Source organism: Protopterus annectens, chromosome 3.part1 (assembly GCF_019279795.1).
Source record: "Protopterus annectens isolate FY-2018-M chromosome 3.part1, PAN1.0, whole genome shotgun sequence".
NCBI lineage: Eukaryota > Metazoa > Chordata > Ceratodontiformes > Protopteridae > Protopterus > Protopterus annectens.
This window is the reverse complement of record NC_056732.1, coordinates 133,859,138-133,879,082: the sequence shown is the minus strand read 5'-3', so window position 1 is coordinate 133,879,082 and position 19,945 is coordinate 133,859,138.

Sequence of the window (19,945 nt, the reverse complement as noted above, 5' to 3'; positions counted from 1 at the left end):
AACTCCAAGAAGTGTGTTAACTTTTAATTATTTGAAAAAAGACAGTGTGACTCAGAACAGAATTGATTAGCCAGCTCATGCCACAGATTCTGTCAATCACTTATATTAACACATAAAGTCTTATTCCTGAGCACCGAGGAGGGCCAGAAGCCACTGGGGGATGCTGAGGGAATCCACTCATGGGACTTACAAATAGCAACCAGAGACTTATTGGGAATTTCTCTCTCATGGATTTGAAGAAAGACTGTTAGATGCTTGCATTTCCTTTGGGACTGTATATAGTTCTCCTAGTCTACCAGATGGTTATTATTCATGTTCATGGCTGTAATATCGAATCAAGACATATGATTCAATGTGCATGTTTGGTAGAGTGGTTAAAATATAGAGACATTGTGTAAAATAATAGTGAGAGATGAACTGATTCTGAAAGGGGAATATGTACATACATCCTCAGTTAAATTATAATTGGCATTACCCGCAAGCTAATGATCTGGAATATCAATGGTCTCACAGACAGGGACAAATGAAATGCAATTTTTGTTTATATGAGGTCATTCAAGGTGCAGCTGTTACTCCTCCAAGGAACACATTTGCATCAAATAGCGTATAAGGATGTGATTTGTAAGGTGTACAGGGAGGGATCCCACTCAGAAGATGGGGAACTAGTAAAGGCAGAGATGAAATATTCCTCATAGAATGAGGAACTCTGTTTGTGGTGGAGGAAGAAATGAAGGAAAACCATGGAAGCTTTTTGATGATTAGAAGGGTTTGGCTGGGTCATAGAATCACCCTGACAAATCTTCATTTATCAGCAAAAATAAGGAAAACAGAACTAAGGTCAGTGTTAGCTGAAATAATAACATATTACCATAAGTTTCTGATAGTCACTGGGATTGGAATTTTACTACGAGGAGAGGGTATAAGTGATGACCCTAGGTCTAGTTGGCTTCATCAGAAAGTAGATTCCTGGGGATCTATATGAAACTCTGTGGACTGTCTGTTATATTTTGAAACAATGGGCATATTAGGCAACAATGGGCATTACCAGAATATACCTGATACTCGGTCAAATATGGGACCTGGTCAAAATTGGACAGAATGCACATTACCAAGGAGAATGAATATGTGATTATCAGACTTCAAATCTAATCTAAAAGTCTCTCAGTTCATGCCCCAATTCTCAAGGAAATATCTTTATGGCCCCTAATTAACAGAACTGAACACTGTCACTTGCCAGTTTAGTGGTTAAAAAAAGAACTGGAGGACGGAATATGTAAACATCTTGACTGCCTTCATAAACACTCCTGTTACCCAGGAACAAGACCCTCCATCACTATGGGATGATGTTAAACTTAAATTTGTAGCTTGAGTACAGCAGCAGGAAAGGGAGAGGCAGAGAGCAGCAAGGAGTCAAAATACTGGTAAACTGTGCAGAATCAGAGAGTTTGAGTGTAGGCCAGGAATATTATGAACTCAAGAGACGAAGGAGCTGAACAAAGTAGAGAAGCAAATGAATCAAATATTAAGTGAGTTATGAGAAAAGATGCAAGTAGCAACTAGGCAATGACATTTTGGGCACACTCTGTAGGCTCAAAAGCTAAGGCACAAAAATTTAAACAGTGGGTGGCAGACATATATGGAAGAAAAATTAAAGACCCCAAATTGGGTAGGATTTGAAAAAAAAAACAGACTTACTAGCTCAGATTTGTCTAAATTACTATATGCTGCTCATCCAAAATCTAGTAACTGTCGCACCCTGTCAAAAAAATTTCTGCGTGAGTTTGAACTCCTAGTATTAGACTTGGAGGACAGACATCAGTTATTAATCCTTATAAGAAAAGAGGAAATAAAACAACAGTAAATAAAACAACAGTTAATAAAACAGACTCCAGACAAATCCTCTGGACCCAGCAGAATCTGGACAGAGGTATGAAAACTTGTAGCAAACAAAACTGTGGACCTTTGGCAAAACTTATTCAATATAATTTTAACAAACAGAGAAATCCCAGGATCATAGACAAAAGCAATGAGTAATAAGAAAGGAAGACAAAAATTCCATTAACCCAGCCTCCTACCACCCTATTTCCTTCTTAAAGCATAATTACAAAATCTTTGTGGTGGTGAGAGTGGCTAGATTAGCAAAAACTACATTGAAAATAATAAACTCTGACCAGTGTGGTTTTATACAGGACAGGCAGATGTTTTACATTATATTAAAAACACAGTTGATACACCAAGAGGCTGAACACAGTAAGGACACCCTCTTATTAATTGGCCTAGATGCTGAAAAGACCTTAGAATGGGTACATTGGGACAACTATTGGATGATCCTTGAAATTCTAGACAGCTCCCCCCCGATTTTTTCAGACTAATAATGCGAGTGTACATCATATCCAAGGCAGTAATTGAGATCAACAGAAAAATTACCAGGCAGTTCCAGATACAGCAAGCAACTAGACAGGGTGCCATGTTTTCCCTATTCTCTTCGCAATCTATTTAGAGCCATTAGCCCAAAAGCTGAGGCAAGCGGACCTGCAGGGATAGAACCGGCATGGAAGGGAGAAAAAGTTGGCACTCTTTATCAATGGCTTAATAGTTTTTCCAGCAGTTTAGTAAGGGTGGGGCAAAAGGGGAAGCCACCCCAAGTGCAAAGTGTTACTGGACTCAAGAAGTGCAGTTCTTGCATTTTTTTTTTCTGTAAGCATTTCAGTTCTTCATGTGAGTTAAGTAAGTAGACGTCCTTTTCTTATTCTTTTCCATTTTCTTAAGAAAATGGTGCCGAATCATACTTGTAAAGTCTTGCAGTATGTAGGTGGTCCAATGGACTTTTAAATGCTCTTGTCACTATGATGCTGACCACTGTTATTATTTTGGTTTTCATTGGTATCAGGCATGTAAAGACAGTAGGCCCTTCCATATCCTGCCAAAGGTTATATGGCTGACAAAGTCCAGAGCTCTGTTCCTGGATGGTGAGCATTGTATGCTGCTGCTGTAAAAATCTCACAAGTGATACATGATGTCCTTAAATCATGGCCTGCTTTTTACTGCATGTTTACATCTGATACCACATGAATCTGTATAAGCACCACTCACCAGATAATACCCTTGCAAAATAATGCAAAATCATGAAACAGGCGCCAACACCAGCAGGTTCAATAAAAAATATGTTCACTGCAAGCTCGGAATAAATAGCTCTTTATTCATATAAAAGCACCACTCAATGTCGTGTTTTCATCCAAAATTAACTTCATCAGATGTTACAAAGTGATCAGCTATAAATTTCCTTTTATATACCCCCATGCCCTATTCTAATTGAATAATAATATAATTAAATAATCACATTTAAACCAAAAACACAATTATGTGATAGATTGCAACAATCTAAATCCAACCCCACTGATGCAAATATATACAAACTCCAGTCCCCTAATAAAAAGTACAAACATGAATTTTTAAAATTTGTCCAAGGGACTGAATAAAATATGTGTATATGTATAGACAAAAATAATAATAAAATGCATACAGATTTATAAATGACATAAGAAAATAAAATAAAGTAAAATAAATGAGTCTGGAATCAAACGAATTCCTAAAATATACCAATTCAGTACAGCCCGTATGCAGTCCAACACTACCACCCCGTGGTGGAAGACCTCAACTACAGGCTATAATTTTGCAGCTCTCATTCTAAGAATAGGGGTAATGAATACATGTTATTTTTTGTTACCCTGTATATTCAAGATTTATTTAATGTAATTCCACACAAAATAAGTTTGGAATGGTTTCAAGAGGCTATTAACCATTATGGGAAACTGGACCAAAATGACTTCCTTGTGTATACAGAATTAATGGATTTGATCTTAGGGCATAATTTTCTGTTTTTTGAGGGAAAGTTTTTTAAGCAGATTCAGGGCATGGCGATGGGGGCATGTTGTGCCCCCACCTACGCTAACATTATGTTAATGGTCTGGGAGGAGAAATTTGTTTTCCCTTCTGAGTACGCTAGATATTAGAACTATTACAAACACTACCTTGACGATATTTGTATATTTTGGGTAGGAGCAGAGACAAAACTTATGGAATTTAATCAGTATCTTAATCAAACAAGTGAAATTTTAAGATTCACACATCATATTTCCTACAACAAGATTAATTTTTTAGATGTTACTTTGAAAAAAAGCAGTAAAACAACAGGATTTTGAATCAGTGGTATACAGGAAGGATACATTTTCCAATTCTTATTTGTACTTTACCAGCTCACATCCATTTAAACAGAAAAGTATTCTTAAGGGTCAATTTATTTGTAGTTCTAGAATGACCTCAAAGGATTTGGATTATGAGCTGGAAAGTACAAAAATGAGAGACGTTTATCGCTAGAAAATACCCTACAGACCTAGTGGAGGAGGTTATGGTTAAGGTAAAACAAGGAAGAACTGGTAGATTTGGCCCTATTTTGGGTTGAGGTGGGGATATTTCTAACATTAATTTTCCCCAGAACCAAAATGTGAACCATAGGGGGGAAGAGCCACTGAGAGGGAATTTTGTCATGCATTACAGTGCTGATACTCCTAATATTAGGGATATTATAACTAAACACTGGGACAAATTTAGCTGTGATTCAGAATTAGAGGTATTATTTAAGACCCCATTATGGTTAACTTATAAAAAGGGTAGAAATTTGAAGGAACTCTTGGAAAGGGACAAGAAACCAGCTAACTGAAGAAGATTAGGTACCTTCAAATGTGGTGCCTGTGCACAATGTCCACACATAGAAAACCAGGCCAGTGTGTATATCATGGTTAGGGATAGAGTTGTTAGGGTTAACAGTTTTTCCAATTGTTGTAGTGAAGGGGTGATATACCTTGCGACATGTAAACATTGTGGAGCATCTTATGTCGGAAAGACCACCCGTAGATTAAAAAGAAGGATTTATGAACACCTAGATGCCATAAGAACTCAGGACAACAATAATGCTCTTTACAAACATTCCCTAGTGTGCACCCATGCAAGTTGGGGTTTCTTTGTGTTGGAGAAAGTTAAACAGGACCCCAGTGGAGGGCCCTGGGAGACCAAAATTGAGGTTGGGGAACTTTTTTGGTAACTAATTCTGGAGGCCAATAAACCCCCTGGGTTAAACAAACATTTATCCATTGCCCCTATTCTTAGAATGAGAGCTGCAAAATTATAGCCTGCAGTTGAGGTCTTCCACCACGGGATGGTAGTGTTGGACTGCATACAGGCTGTATTGAATTGGTACATTTTAGGAATTAGTTTGATGCCAGACTCATTTATTTTATTTTATTATGTCATTTATATATATAAATGTATTTTATTATTATTTTTGTCTGTACATATACACATATTTTGTTCAGATCCTTGGACAAATTTAAAAAATTCATGTTTGTACTTTTTATTAGGGGGATTGGAGTTTGTATATAGTTGTATCAGTGGTGTTGGATTTAGATTGTTGCAATCTATCACTTAATTGTATTTTTGGTTTAAATGTGATTATTTAATTATATTATTATTCAATTAAAATAGGACATGGGGGTATATAAAAGGAAATTTACAGTTGCTCACTTTGTAACATCTGATGAAGTCCATTTTGGATGACAATGCTACATTGAGTGGTGCGTTTATGTGAATAAAGGGCTGTTTATTCCGAGCTTGCAGTGGACATCATTTTTATTGAACCTCCTGGTGGCAGCGCTTGTTTCGTGTTTTTGCACTTGGTTCTTGGTTTCTTCAGACACCTAACCCTTGCATAATAAGATTTCCATCTATGAATGACTCTGTCAGTCAATCATTTGCTCCTTTGTGTAAAAGTTTTAAATGCATATCAGTGCTGTATGGTGTGTGCATGCATGGATGCATGTACGTGCTGTGTGTGTGTGTATGTGTGTGTGTGTGTGTGTGTGTGTGTGTGTGTGTGTGTGTGTGTGAGCGTGTGTGCGCGTGCGTGCATATGTCTCTTGTCTGTGTGTATGTGTGTGTATCTGTGTGTGCACCTTATATCTGTGAAAACCAACCAAACTTTCAAAGAAGGAATGTCTATATTATTAAAGAAGAAAGGTGATGAAATATCATTGAAAACAAAAGACTTATTTGCCTATTATATATTTATTCTAAGATTTTGCTGAAAGTAATAAAAACAGGTCAAAACACAGGGTGGTATTTATAGTCATGCACTACAGAAGTGTGAGAAATGAATGTGTGAAAAGCGACACTTCATCAGTTTGCAGATTCCATACGTTTGAGCTATCGGCACTGGTTTTACACATGTGAAGTCAGTGAAAAACCACCCAGGTAAACTGGGAAGATGGATGTAAATTTGTCTCTAAGAAGTGTGCGGGAAAACTTGCATAGATGTCTGTTGTACATATTTGTAACTTCAATATACCTTTGTAAGTTTCCGAAGTATCTTCATATGTTTCTGCACCTCTATGCACTAATATCACAAGACTTGACAGTAAGAAGGTACACATAGCTGAGCTTTAAAGCTACTTTTCTAGAAGCTTTAGTTTGCAGGTGTCCATTGATGGAAATCATTTTATTGCTTTCATATGTATGGAAAGGTAATGGATAGTAAAGTTGGTAAAGGGGAGAGAGAGCTGACAAGGGAAATAAAATAGGATGACATTAGAGGGTTGTGTTGGAGGAGGTGCAAGAGGAGAATATATATTGGTGAGGATAGACCCCCTTTTTCTCAAATATTTAGGAGAAGCTGGTGAAGAACAAAAGGTATTGAGGGAAGGAATGATAGGTAGAAAAGAGATGGGTACTGATAGTGACCTGCGTAGACAGGACAAACAGGAGTGGGTGATATCACAGCAGGCTGGGTTCAGAAATGGAAGCGAACCCAAACAAGAGGATGGACAAATGGTGATGGAGAAGAACTGTGGAAAGGCACAAGGGTTGAGTCTGACATAAAAGGGTGGATCCACAGATGAGGGGGGTGGGGGGCAGGGACATCACAGCTATCATCTAGCCTTGAGGTCCTCATTTAGAGTCCTGGCCAGGGAAGCCTGGGTGTGTAGACCCTGATTTTGAAAGGGTGGTGGCCTCCAATGTATCAATGGTCAGAAGCTGATGGAACATTGAGTCTTGCACCCACTTTAGGAGACTTTGATAAGAGCACCATCACATATCCAGTGCCCTCGCAGCTTCCATCATAACATGCAGCTAGGGGTACTCCAGTTATTAGCTGCACTGGCTCAGGTATGCATTATTACTCTGCAAAGAAGACAAATAAGTTGGTGGGAATATCTCCCTGGCAGATAAGGACGACTTCAGCCATGAAACCCCAGGCTCTTCTAGGTCTGTAGGAGACAAATAAAAGGGAAAAAGAAAAGAAGAAATGCTTAGCAGATTATAATGACTGTTAAATTCCCTTATAGCACTAACAACTTATTCTTGTGTGGAAGAAATACATGCAGGGATGGTCAAACAACCATGCCCCCCTCCAATTATTCAGGCAGTGGTTGAGATCAATATTTTCCTATACTGCAAAACAAAATGGAAAGAGGGAAAGGATGTTGTTTGCAAAATACTGTCATGTCTGCTGTGTTATAAACAACAGTTTCCGAACAAATAGTTTTAGTATATTTATTGTGACAGCTGCAGTATTTTGCTAAATATAGAGAAGGTGTAAACCATCACAGTATGCCCCAGCCTACCCCTAACTGTAAGTATACCACTGAGTACAGTAAGGACTATCTGCTATTGAAATGGTCTGTTTGTTTCACCCCCCACTTTAATATTTTCAGGGAGTTATTCACTATAGGCAGCACCTACATAAAATGGTGCTATAGGTAATAGGCAATTCACAGGTAAAGTTGAATAGAGCTGTAAAGCTTTCAGTAACTTGATAACCTTTTCATCTGAAAAGAAAAATAAGAATAATAAAATGCATAGACCTACTCCTTAATAATACCTAAAGAAAAAGTACTGTATGCTGACTGGTGCTGCTATACACAAAGATTAATCTGTTAAGTACTATTTACATGGTGTAGTGTGGTGGCCTATATTTCTGCATATTCAGTGGAGGTAACTGGGTTTGTTTGTTAAGCATGATTAGGTTCATAGGTTCATAGGTAGGTACTAGGCTATCGGCCCTAGGGCCTATACAAGCCTAGCCAAAAAGGTACCCTGGCTTTCGCCACCGAAGAAAATTATTTTTCTGTGCCACAGAGGTGATCCCCAGGGTGAATTTCCTATTTTCCATGCAATCATCAAGATGTGTCTTGAAGAGTGCTAATGAGGAGCTTTGTTTGATATAGATAGGTAGTTTGTTCCAGAGTATGGGAAGTCTCTGGGACTGGAATCTATCCCTCCAGCATGTTTTGTTTATTGTGGTGACAAGATTTAGGTCCCTAGAGCATGTAGCTCTGAAAGACTGGGACTTCTTTAAGTGGAGCATGTCCAATAGCTCTGGGTTTGACATAGCTTTGTATGTTAGGCAGAGATCGCCTACGAGTAGGTGATATGCAACGGAGTAAAGCTGGAGTCCTTTGAGATGGTCTGCGTAGGGCATCTGTTTGAGGCCGGTAATCCTCTTTGTGAGGTATTTCTGCAGCCTTACCCTTACTAATATGGCAGCATCCTGCTCTATCCTTTGTGTAACTTCATCAGTTGTTAGGTCTGACCATAAATCAGTCTCCTTTGAAATAAAACTGAAACTATAGATCCCATCCACCCAAAGTACCTTTAGAAAATTCTTTAAGACAAACCACCTACTCCTAAGTGATACATTGACAAGCTTCAAATCCTCACCAAACCTACTTGCTCCTGATCTCTAAGACCAGCTCTATCACTATCATTAGAGGATGTTGTGCATGACCCAATACCAGTATGACAGTCATTCCTTATTTCCCACATTCTGACACATTCCACCTCCAACAACAACAACAACAACAACAAAAATGCACACACACTGGCAGGAGAAACTGCACTGACCAACAACAAACCTGAGGCACACAACCCATTGCATGATATCTGTGGTGAGGAATAAAAACATTTGCACATACCTGCAAGAATTAATAAAAAAAAAATCTGACAATAAGTACAAGGTAGAAATGGAAAAAATGTATCACTGAAAAAGTTTTTTAACTTATCAATTTAATATAATAATAATTCATGTCAACTTCCTTATTAATTCATTACATCATTACACCATTACTTCTAAAGCCTCTATCTGCAGAAAAGACAGATGTGTGGTTGTATGCCTTGCTTCACAACCCTACCTAATTTTTCAGCCCCCTCCACCACTAGTATGCCAGCAGTTGCACCTCTGATCAGTGTCCATTGTACAGATGATGATGTCTTTGACCATATTAACTACAGATTTTCATACGGTGTAAGGAGGAGTACCTGATTCACAGTATATTTCTGCAATGCACTACTCAGGTAACACTGCATACAACAGGTTTTATCTTTGAGATTTTAGACTCTCACAAAGTGAATGTTATGGCTCACAGTTGTAGACTAGATGCTGCTGCTTTGCCTGTACTGCTATGTATCATGTATGAACCTACCTGAAGGGGTTCTGTGATGTTGCCATTCGCTGGCCACCACTACTATTGTCACTCATGGAACAAAAAGTAGAGGTTGCTGCCTTACCACTGGATGTTACATTTGGTCACTGGTTATAGCAACAGCACACCAGACCAATGCAGAATTACATTATACAGAATGCAATGAACTGTAAACATTCTGCATGCAGTAGCAGAGTCATACTGAGGAGCCTCTCCCTCAGATATGTCCAGACAGTGGAAATGGAGATTAAGTAGATCAAACTCTCAATCACTCAATGACTATCCTGTTTTTGGGACAGGGTGGTGTTATAGTGCTCTTCTTAGCTCCCTTTGGATTATGGACTGGTGCCATTAGCCAAGGTTCAAGTGTGTAGCCTGCATCACCAGAAAAACATAATGGAGGGGGAGGCACATGAAGACATGGTAATTAATCATTACCTTAGCTAGTATAGAAAAAAAATAACTATAAAGTATAGGGTAAACTTGCATGTCAAAACATACTCGGAGGCTCTAAATAAAAATCTGCCTAAGCAGCAGAGACCTCCAAAGCAGACACCCAAGCAACCGCTACCCCAAAACAAAACACGTGCAACACATAGCTCACAAAGCCAGTGTGCCGAACAGTCACAGCCCTTAAGGCTAAACAACACACCTGATACACTTGTAATAGGTGACTCTATCATCAGGCACACTGACGCCCCGCTCACCAGGCTGAACAAGGAGAAGGTCACGGTGAGCTGCCTGTCGGGCGCTAGGATCCGCCACATAACACAAGCACTCAGGTCACTCCAAGGCAAGTACAAATATGACTCGGTCATTGTCCATGCTGGTGTGAATGACCTGAGATGTACCTCCCTGGACTACATGAAAAGAGACATAGAGGAGCTCTCTGAGCATGTAGCCCAGGCCGGTATGACCCTGACCTTGAGTAGTATCTTACCCTCACCAAGAATGATGCCACAATATGAAGACAAGATGATCAATTTCAACAATTGACTTAAGTATTGGTGTCATTCAAAGGGGATCCAATGCCTGTCAGCCTGAGATGACATGCTCGACAAGCCACGATGCTTCGCTAAGGACGGCTTGTACCTGTCACCCCTGGGCTTTCGGATATTGGCAAAGGCTCTTGTTTCCCCCATAGTGCCTTTTTTAGGCAAGGCTCAAAAGACAAACCTACCTCCATAGGTATCACAAGGGATAAGAAACTAAGAGTAATGCTACTCAACGCCAGAAGTCTAAACCTCAAGATGCACGCACTCAAAACTCTCCTTAGCATGGAGAACATCGATATCTGTGCAGTAACAGAAACCTGGTTCAAGGCTGCCGAGAGCACCCCAGCACTACCAGGTTATACCTCATACCATGCTTTTAAGCCCCAAAACTTGGACCGAACCACAAAAGGAGGGGGAGTATCAATATTCGTCAAAGATACCCACACCTCCAGGTTGGTGGCACAGCACAAAGCATTAGACTATCCATGTGCAACTAACAGTGGGTAAAACTGCCTTCCAGTTTATAGCCTGCTACAGACCACCCTCTCAAACCCAGGAACCTCACTCGGCCTTCCTGAGAACACTGGAAATACGAAGGTCTCTCCAAACACCATTATATTGGGCAACTTCAACTACCCAAACATAGACTGGGAGCATTACTCTAGCTCCAACACCCTAGCCCAAAGGTTCCTAGAATTTATAAACTCAAATGCTATGGAACAACTTGTTACCACTCCCACAAGAGGGGAAAACATACTGGACCTGATCATCACCAACATGGGGACTCTATGCTCCAGACTAGAAGTGTATCCCTCACTGGTAAGATGAGACCATAAACTAATCTCACTGGATATTCACATCCTGACCCCACCCCCTGCCCAGAAAACCACAGTGAAAAACTTCTCTACAGCAAATTTCACACTTCTCAAAACCGAGGTGGAATCCTTCAAAGCCCCTGAGCCTGTGGAAAATACGGCCCAGACCACAGAATCCTTTATAAATGCATTCTATGAACACCTTCAGGAATGCATGGATAATGCAATCCCAAATAAAACCAAGACCCAATCCTCCAAAGGCAGACGTCCTGTCTGGTGGACCCCAGCCATAAACAAACTATACAATAGAAGGAGAAAGCTACTACATGATAGAGCAAAATCCCAAAAAGGGAAGGCATCTCTGATCAGTATTAGCAAAAAACTACGGGCACTCATAAAATCATCTAAGGTCAGCTTCGAGAGAAAAATTGCACAGGACACTAAGAATAATCACAAGGCTTTCTTTAGTTATGTTAGGAACCTGGGTGGGAATTCCCAGATATGCTCAGAATTAGTCCAAAATGACAAAAAATACATCGAACCCACAGACATTGCCAACATCCTAGCTGACAGGTTCAGTGCAAACTTCTCCCCCCCCTCCTCACCAAAAGGGCAAATATCTATCCCAGCAGAGTGCTACCCCCAGACATCTGAGATGCTCAGGTAAGAGCCACCCTCTCCAAAGCAAAAAACACAGCATCAATGGGACCAGATGGTGTCCCGGGCTGTGTCCTACATGAACTCCAAGAAGAGCTAAACCCAAACATAAAACTACTGTTCAGTCTCAGCCTTACTACAGGATATGTACCCAAAGAGTGGCGTACAGCAACAGTGGTCCCTCTCCACAAAGGTGGTGCCTCAACGGATCCTGGAAACTATCGCCCCATAAGCCTGACTAGCTTGGTCTGCAAAGCTATGGAAAGGATCATCATGGACCTCATAAATAAAGATATTGGGGACCTACAGACACTGGATCATACCCAGTTCAGCTTTGTTAAGGGCAGATCCAGCCTCTTAAACCTGGTCGATTTCTTTGAAACAGTCACCAAGGCCCTTGACGAGGGGAAGGTGGTCCACACAGCCTACCTGGACCTCGCAAAAGCCTTCGATACAATACCACACATGGGCATTATAGATAAGCTCACCAGCTTAAATATAAACCCCTATGTCACTAGATGGGTTGCAAACTGGCTCAAGGACAGAACCCACATGGTTAGAATTGCTGGAGCCATGTCAGACTCCAAACCAGTTACAAGTGGCGTCCCACAAGGCTCAGTCCTGGGACCTCTCTTGTTCGGTATATATTTCTCGGAGGTACAGGCCAACACGGAAGGACTGTGGCTGACCAAGTTCGCAGATGACTGCAAACTGGGCACCATAATTGACTCTCCAGCCAACACAAGCATCCTCCAAAAGGGCCTCATAGAAACAGACAACTGGTGCCAGAGCCATGGCCTCAAGCTAAACGCCAAAAAGTGTATAGTCATCCCCTTTGGCAAAAACAAAGTGCCCACAAATGACCACATAGGTGGTAAGCGATTAAGTACAGAAGAAGTAATCAGGGACCTGGGGACCCAAGTTGATAGCAATCTCTCATTTGACAACCACGTGGCCAAAATGGTTAGAAAAACATTTTATATAGCCCACCTAATCATGAAGGGATTCACATCTAGATCAGGGGAGGTCATCGTGCCTCTTTACTCATCCCTCATAAGGCCCATAATTGAGTACAATGCCCCTTTTGGGATATACCTTACCAGACACCTGCAGCAACTGGAAATACCCCAAAAGTACCTCACCAAGAGAATCAAAGGGCTCAAACAGATGCCATATGCTGCCTGGTTAAAGAAACTCCAGCTCTACTCAGTGGCATACCGCCTGCTCAGAGGTGATCTGTGCCTGACATATAAAGCCACGTCCAGCCCAGAATTGATGGACATGCTGCACCTCAGAAAATCCAAATCCCATCGAGCTACGTGCTCGAGAGACTTGAACCTCAGCACTGAAATAAATAGGACATGCTGAAGGGAACTTGTCTGCCATATGCGGAAATCAAGGGTACTGACAGGAGGCTGGTTTGATACACTGGTGATATAGCTATGTGTCGCAAATACTACCCGTCTTCTTATGCAATAACTTCTTGATATACATATTTAATAAATGAAAGGGAAAGTGTATTTATATTATATTGTCCTTTGAATTTAAAATATATAAACAAAGCCTCTGAAGTAGTTGGCATTGAGTGCACATCTGTTGTAACTCAAGGCTACATAAATGCAGAGAAATATGTTGTAGAATAAATTAGGGGACGTCTGCCAAATTTAGGAGTATAGAGGCAGTAGTAGGGCTATAGAAGCACACATATAATGGACACAGCTCAGCAAAGGGAGGTGGTGACAAATCCAGGGATGCAGGGGATTTGATATACAGATAAATAACAAAGTGAAGTACTTGAAGTTAAAAAACACATGGTAGGTACAGTACAGAAAAGTAAGATGCACTGACTGAAACCAGTTATGACATCAGCAGAGGTTGATCACTGTACCTGTATGATAATGCAAATATCCTGAGAGAAATACACATACTGGGAAGTAATTCAAACTCTGCATTCTGTTCACTGACATTCTACTAAGCACTTCATTTACAAGATGAGCCACTAAAGGAGTTTTACTGAAGGTAGCTGTGAGGACTATAGCAGGTTATTTTTACACATTTACAGAATGGAAGCAGAAAAAGCATACACTCTGAGGATATTTGAACCCTGCACCATTTATTGACACAAAGTGAACCACTGAAGGAGTCAAAATGGAGTTGCCATTGAACATCACAGCAGATTATTGTTAACTGAGCATGGAGCAGAAATGCATACAACGCTGAGTGAATTTGAACCCACCACTCTGTTCACTGACACTCAGCAAAGCACTTAATTTACAAGGTGAGCCACTGAAGGAGTTATACTGAAGATGTCAGTGAAGAACAGAGCAGGTAAATGTTGCATATTTATAGAATGGAAGCAAAACAAAACAACAGGTCCCATTCTAGGTATTGGGGATTCCATTGTAAGACAAACTAACGACCCCTTTACAAGGCTAAACAAGGAGAAGATCACAGTAAGTTATCTGTCTGGAGCCAGGAGGCACCAGATCATGCGTAAACTTAGGTCTTCAAGCCACAACTGCAAGTATGACACTGTCATAGTCCATGTGGGCATAAATGACCTAAGACATACTTCACTGGAGTATATGAAGAGAGGCATGATGGAGCTCTGAATATGTGTCCCAGGTGGGTATGAATCTAGCCTTGAGTAGCATCCTACCTTCACCAATGATGATGCCACAGTACCAGCAAAAATGATTGACTTCAACTGGTTTAGTTTCTGGTGTCACAACAAGGGACTCCAGTATCTGTCAGCCTGGGGAAACATGATTGACAAATCACAATATTTTGCCAGAAACAGTTTGCACTTGCCACCACTTCGCTTCTAGATACTGGCAAAAACTTTATATATCCCCACAGGGCCTTTTTTAGGCTGCGACAAGTTGTTAAACCCTCCAACATAACAAAACTCACTCACGACTACCTAAAGGTACTGCTAGGAGTTTAAATAAAAAACTGCACTCCCTGATAGCACTCCTCACCCTGGAGAATGCAGACATATGTGAAGTCACAGAAACATGGTTCAGAATGATAGAACACACCTTGTTATCAAAGGCTACAATGCCATTCATCCATTTTGAATCCCCTCAGCTCAGGATAAAACAAAGGGAGGCAGTGTCTCAGTGTTCATAAAAGACAAATACACTGCTAGACTGCTCCAACAACATGACTCACTTGAGCTGCTCCATGCTCAATTAACTATAGGTGTGATCCCCTGTCATATTCTTGCTAGTCACAGATCCCCTAGTATGAGTCTGGAAAACCACGCCTCCTACCCAAACTCACTGGAATCTCTTAACATTCAACCTAACACCATACTTATGGGTGATAATTCACTTGCTCAGAGGTATATGGACTTTATCAATGCAAACACTTTGGAACAACTAGTTAGCTTCACAACTAGAGGTACAAATATCCTAGACCTGGTACTCATGAACATGAGGGATGCTGTTCCCTCCTATGCATTAACTCTTCCCTGGTAAGATCTGACCACAAAATTATCTCCTTTAGTATTTAAACTAACCTAGAACCCCCATCAAACTTCAAACCTGTTAAGAACTTTTCTAAGGCCAATTACCTCAAACTAAGTGACAGCTTATTAAACTTGCAAGACCCTCCAAACCTAGATGACACTAAGGCCTACTCTGAGCTGTACACAAAGCACTGTACAACCATATTCATAACTGTACAGAGAAGGTAGTACCTGTCCAAGTCAAACCTATGATTTCTGTCAAAAATAAACCACCCTGGTGGGCCCTTAGCATAAATAGGCTATTCAACAAAAGGGAAAAAATCCTCTCCAAAGCCAAGAAGGAACAGACATAACAGTGCAAAAAGACACTCACCAGTCTAAAAAAAGAAATTAAATAGGTCAAATCTGCCAGAGCAAACTATGAGGCAAAGATAACCTCCCAGGTGAAAGATAACCATAAGACTTTTTTTACTATGTTCATAACCTCAGGGGAAACACTCAGCAATGTGCCGAGTTAATTGTGAATGGCAACATTTACACCCTCCCTGAAACTATGGCCAACCTGGTAGCCAACAAGTTCAGTTCAAGCTTCTCTCCTACATCACATCCTACCACAATCATCCCTCTACATGTCATTATGAAGCAACAGGTCCTTACTGCCCTCACTTAAGCCAAAAACACAGGCTCCATGGGTCCTGTCAACATTCCAGGATACTTCTTAAACAGCTTAAAACAGAATCTATCAGGGCCACTTGAAAACCTCATTAACCACAGCTTCTGGATAGGCTTGTCCCAGAGGAACGGAGGACTGCAACAGTCATCCCTTTGCATAAGGGGGGGGGGGATCATCAGCTGACCCAAGGAACTACAGACTCATAAGCTTGACCAGTCTTATCTGCAAGGCCATGGAGAGAATTATCATACCTGATCAGTAATGACATAGGAACTCTCCAAAAACTGGCCCAGACCCAATTTGGCTTTGTCAAAGCGAGGTATTGCCTGCTCAATCTCGTGGACTTCTTCGAGAAAGTCATCAGGACTGTGGCTGAGGGTAAAACTGTACACACCACCTGTCTAGACCTGGCCAAAGCTTTCAACACAATCCCCCACTCAGGAATTATAGATAAACTTACTGAGTTAGACATAAATCCCTACATCATCAGATGGATAGCCAACTGGCTCACTGTCAGGGCACATGTTGTCCAGATAGGTGAATCTACTTCAGATAAGAAACCTGTCACTAGCGGTACCCAACAGGGCTCAGTGTTGGGACCCCTCCTGTTTGGTATATACTTCTCTGAAGTGAAGGCTAATGTTGGGGGTCTTTGGATCACCAGGTTCGCTGACAACTGTAAGCTGGTAGCATTCACTGAATCCATAAATTATGTTGCTATCCTACAAACAGGCCTAAAAAATGACAAGTGACTGGTGCCAAAACCATGGTCTGAGGCTAAAATGCTAAAAAACGCATAATTATACCCTTTTGAAAATGAGATATCCCTGAAAATTCTAATATTAATAGCACACCTCTAAAGTAGACCCAGTAGTGAGGGACCTAGGAGCACAGATACACAGTAACCCTAACACTGGCCACCAGGTAGCTACAGTAGTGAGGAAATTCTTCAGTGTGGGTCAACTTATAAGAAAATGCATGGCATCAAGATCAAAGGAAGTCATAGTGCCATTGTACTCAGCCATCATCATGCCCATAGTCAAGTACAGTGCTCCTTTCTGCATGTACCTAACCAGGCACTTACACCAATTGGAGCAGCCCCAGAGGTTTCTCACTAAAATAATGCAAAGCATAAGACACATGTCTTATGCAAACTGACTAAAGGCCCTATCCCTTTAATCTGTCTCATATCGTTTATTGAGAGGGGACATATGACTGACCTACAAGGCATTCTCTGATCCAGCCTAGATGAAAATGTTAAATATTCATAAAAAAATTGTACAAGGGTCATGTGTTTCATGGACCTGAACATTATTTGTAACTCTAACCGAACTTGCTGGAGAACAAGATTTGTATCCCAAAGGCTACTTCATCTATGGAATAAAACTCCCATCTTCATAAAACAAAGCCCATGCCTCACTCTCTTCAAAAAGAATTTGGTTAAATGCATGGGGGAACCATAAAATCACTCCTGGAGTACTGCCTATATCCCTTATGAACAGAGGCAGTTTGTGAAATGACTCAGGTCTCCAACAACCAAAGATACACTACCCTGATACTAGACCATCCCAAAGCTGGGGAATTAAGATATACCCCCGGATTCACTAATCCTCCGTGTAAGACTTAATAAGTCTTACTCGGAGGCTGCAGTTGAATGGTTTGACGTCAGCTTGCCATGAATATGCATGAGGGCATGCTGACTCAACCGTAAGTCTTACACGGACCGTGTAAGAAAGCAGGGGGCATGTCCGACTGCTGAGCAGTCTAAATTTCCACGCCCCTGCAAGTGTTTTAAAACTAAACAAAGCACACACACAAGAGCAAGTCTGCTCAAATGTCCCTGCACCCAACACCACACTCCCTGATATTGTAAACCCCTATCACAGTTCAAAAATGCAAAACATTAAATATATTTTTTTTAAGTCCCCAAAATAGCTGCCCGTATTTGCGCGTGTCTGCGCGGGTGTGCCCATTGCTTAGCTAGAGTTAGCAATTCTGACATGGAAGAGCATAAGAAAGAATGTCAATGCAAATCACATGCAATAGCATAATGGCAGAGCATTTGCACAAAGAAGAGGCATTCACGGTTCGAATCCCGCCACTCTCCTTCGTGTTTATTTTTTAAATCAGTATATGAAATAATACCTGACAAATATGTTTAAACATTACCAAAAAGCAGTGAAATGGCCAATGTATCAGTGAACAAAATAAATATTTTAAAGGATCCTGATATAAAATTGCCTGCAGTTAAGCAGCGCTTCACCCAGCGCAATATAGTTGCCCGTAGTTGAATAGCGCTTTACCTAGCGCAATAGAGTTGCCCATTGTTTCATAGCACTTTACCCAGCGCAATAGAGTTGCCCATAGTTCAATGGTGCTTTACCCAGCGCAATGTGTTTGCGCGGATGTGCGCGCTGTGCCAACCAGGGCACCGCAGGGCACCAAGGAGCAACGTAGAGCAAAGTTGCTTAAATGCAGCCACACCCCCTAGCCTGTCTGGATAGTATGAAAATAAAATGAATGACAAGATTTGAACCCAGGAGTCTGTGCATCAGAAGCAAAGTACAGCACCACTAAGCCATGACAACATAGGAAAAACAGCCACTATTAACATTCATATACGTACAAATGGTAGTTTAACCATTACTAAGCAGGTCTGCAGTCAGCCGAGAATTTTACAAAACGGCCAATCACAAAAAAGTGCAGGAAATGCGGCATATTTAAGCCCCACAGGTGGGAATACATGCCATAACTGATTGCAGCTCACATCTGCAGTGAGAATGTCTGGTGTCAGAGAGGGAACATGCTTCCGAGCGCAACGTTGGGGCATCGAGGAGTCCAAATACATGGTTTGGCTCCTTGTCCACCGTCACGAGTCAAGACTCCTGCAGGGCCAGTTCCAATGGACGGAGTATAAGACAGAGGCTTGGAACTGGTTAGCTCATGACCTCACCAGTGCCACAGGCGTTCCTCAGACTGGTGAGCAGGTCCGTCACTACCATGCAGACCTGAAGAGACAAAAGCAGGACCACCTGAACCAATGGATACAGGAGGCCTGTGGGATGTGGGATGCCCCACAACTATGTAGCCATGGAATGCAGTATGTAAGAATTGATAATGGAGTATGTATAATGGATAGGTATGTCTCAGTATCCCTTCATTTACTTTACAGCTGCAGGTGACTGTGCTACGAATCAGCAAGCCTATGCTGATAGGCTGCTAAGGCTGTGCCACCAGGCAGGTTAGTGATTATTCTGCATGTATTGTAATATAAAATTTGGGAGAGAGCATGACAGAAAGTGTTGTAGTCCAATAATACAGCCATAAAATTGCCTGAATAAGTCCTCTGCATGTACTGTCAGATAAAAACATCAGAGAGGCAGAAAAAGAGTGTAGAAACCCATTAAGAAAGGTAACATATGTCTGGAATAATATCTCTGCAGGCACTGTTATACAAAATAAGTGAGTGAGCCTGAAAAAAGATTGTTCTAACCCATTAATAAAGGAATTATATGTCTTGAACATGTCTGCCATATACACCGTTAAAACAAATAAAGGAGTGAGCCTGTGGAAAAGTGTGTAATGTCATTAATAAAGGTCTAAAACCCAGAGTGTGTCTGTGTCACAGAGTCTGAAATGTTGTACCCTTGCAGTATACAAACAGTACTGTTTGAAAAGGTGCTGGCAACCCAGAGTTGTGCAGTCCCATATAAAGTGGGTGATGGATGTACTAGTAGCTGTGAAACATATATACAGTCCACAACAGGCAGTTACTGGCTGGCATGAATAAGTAAACCTGG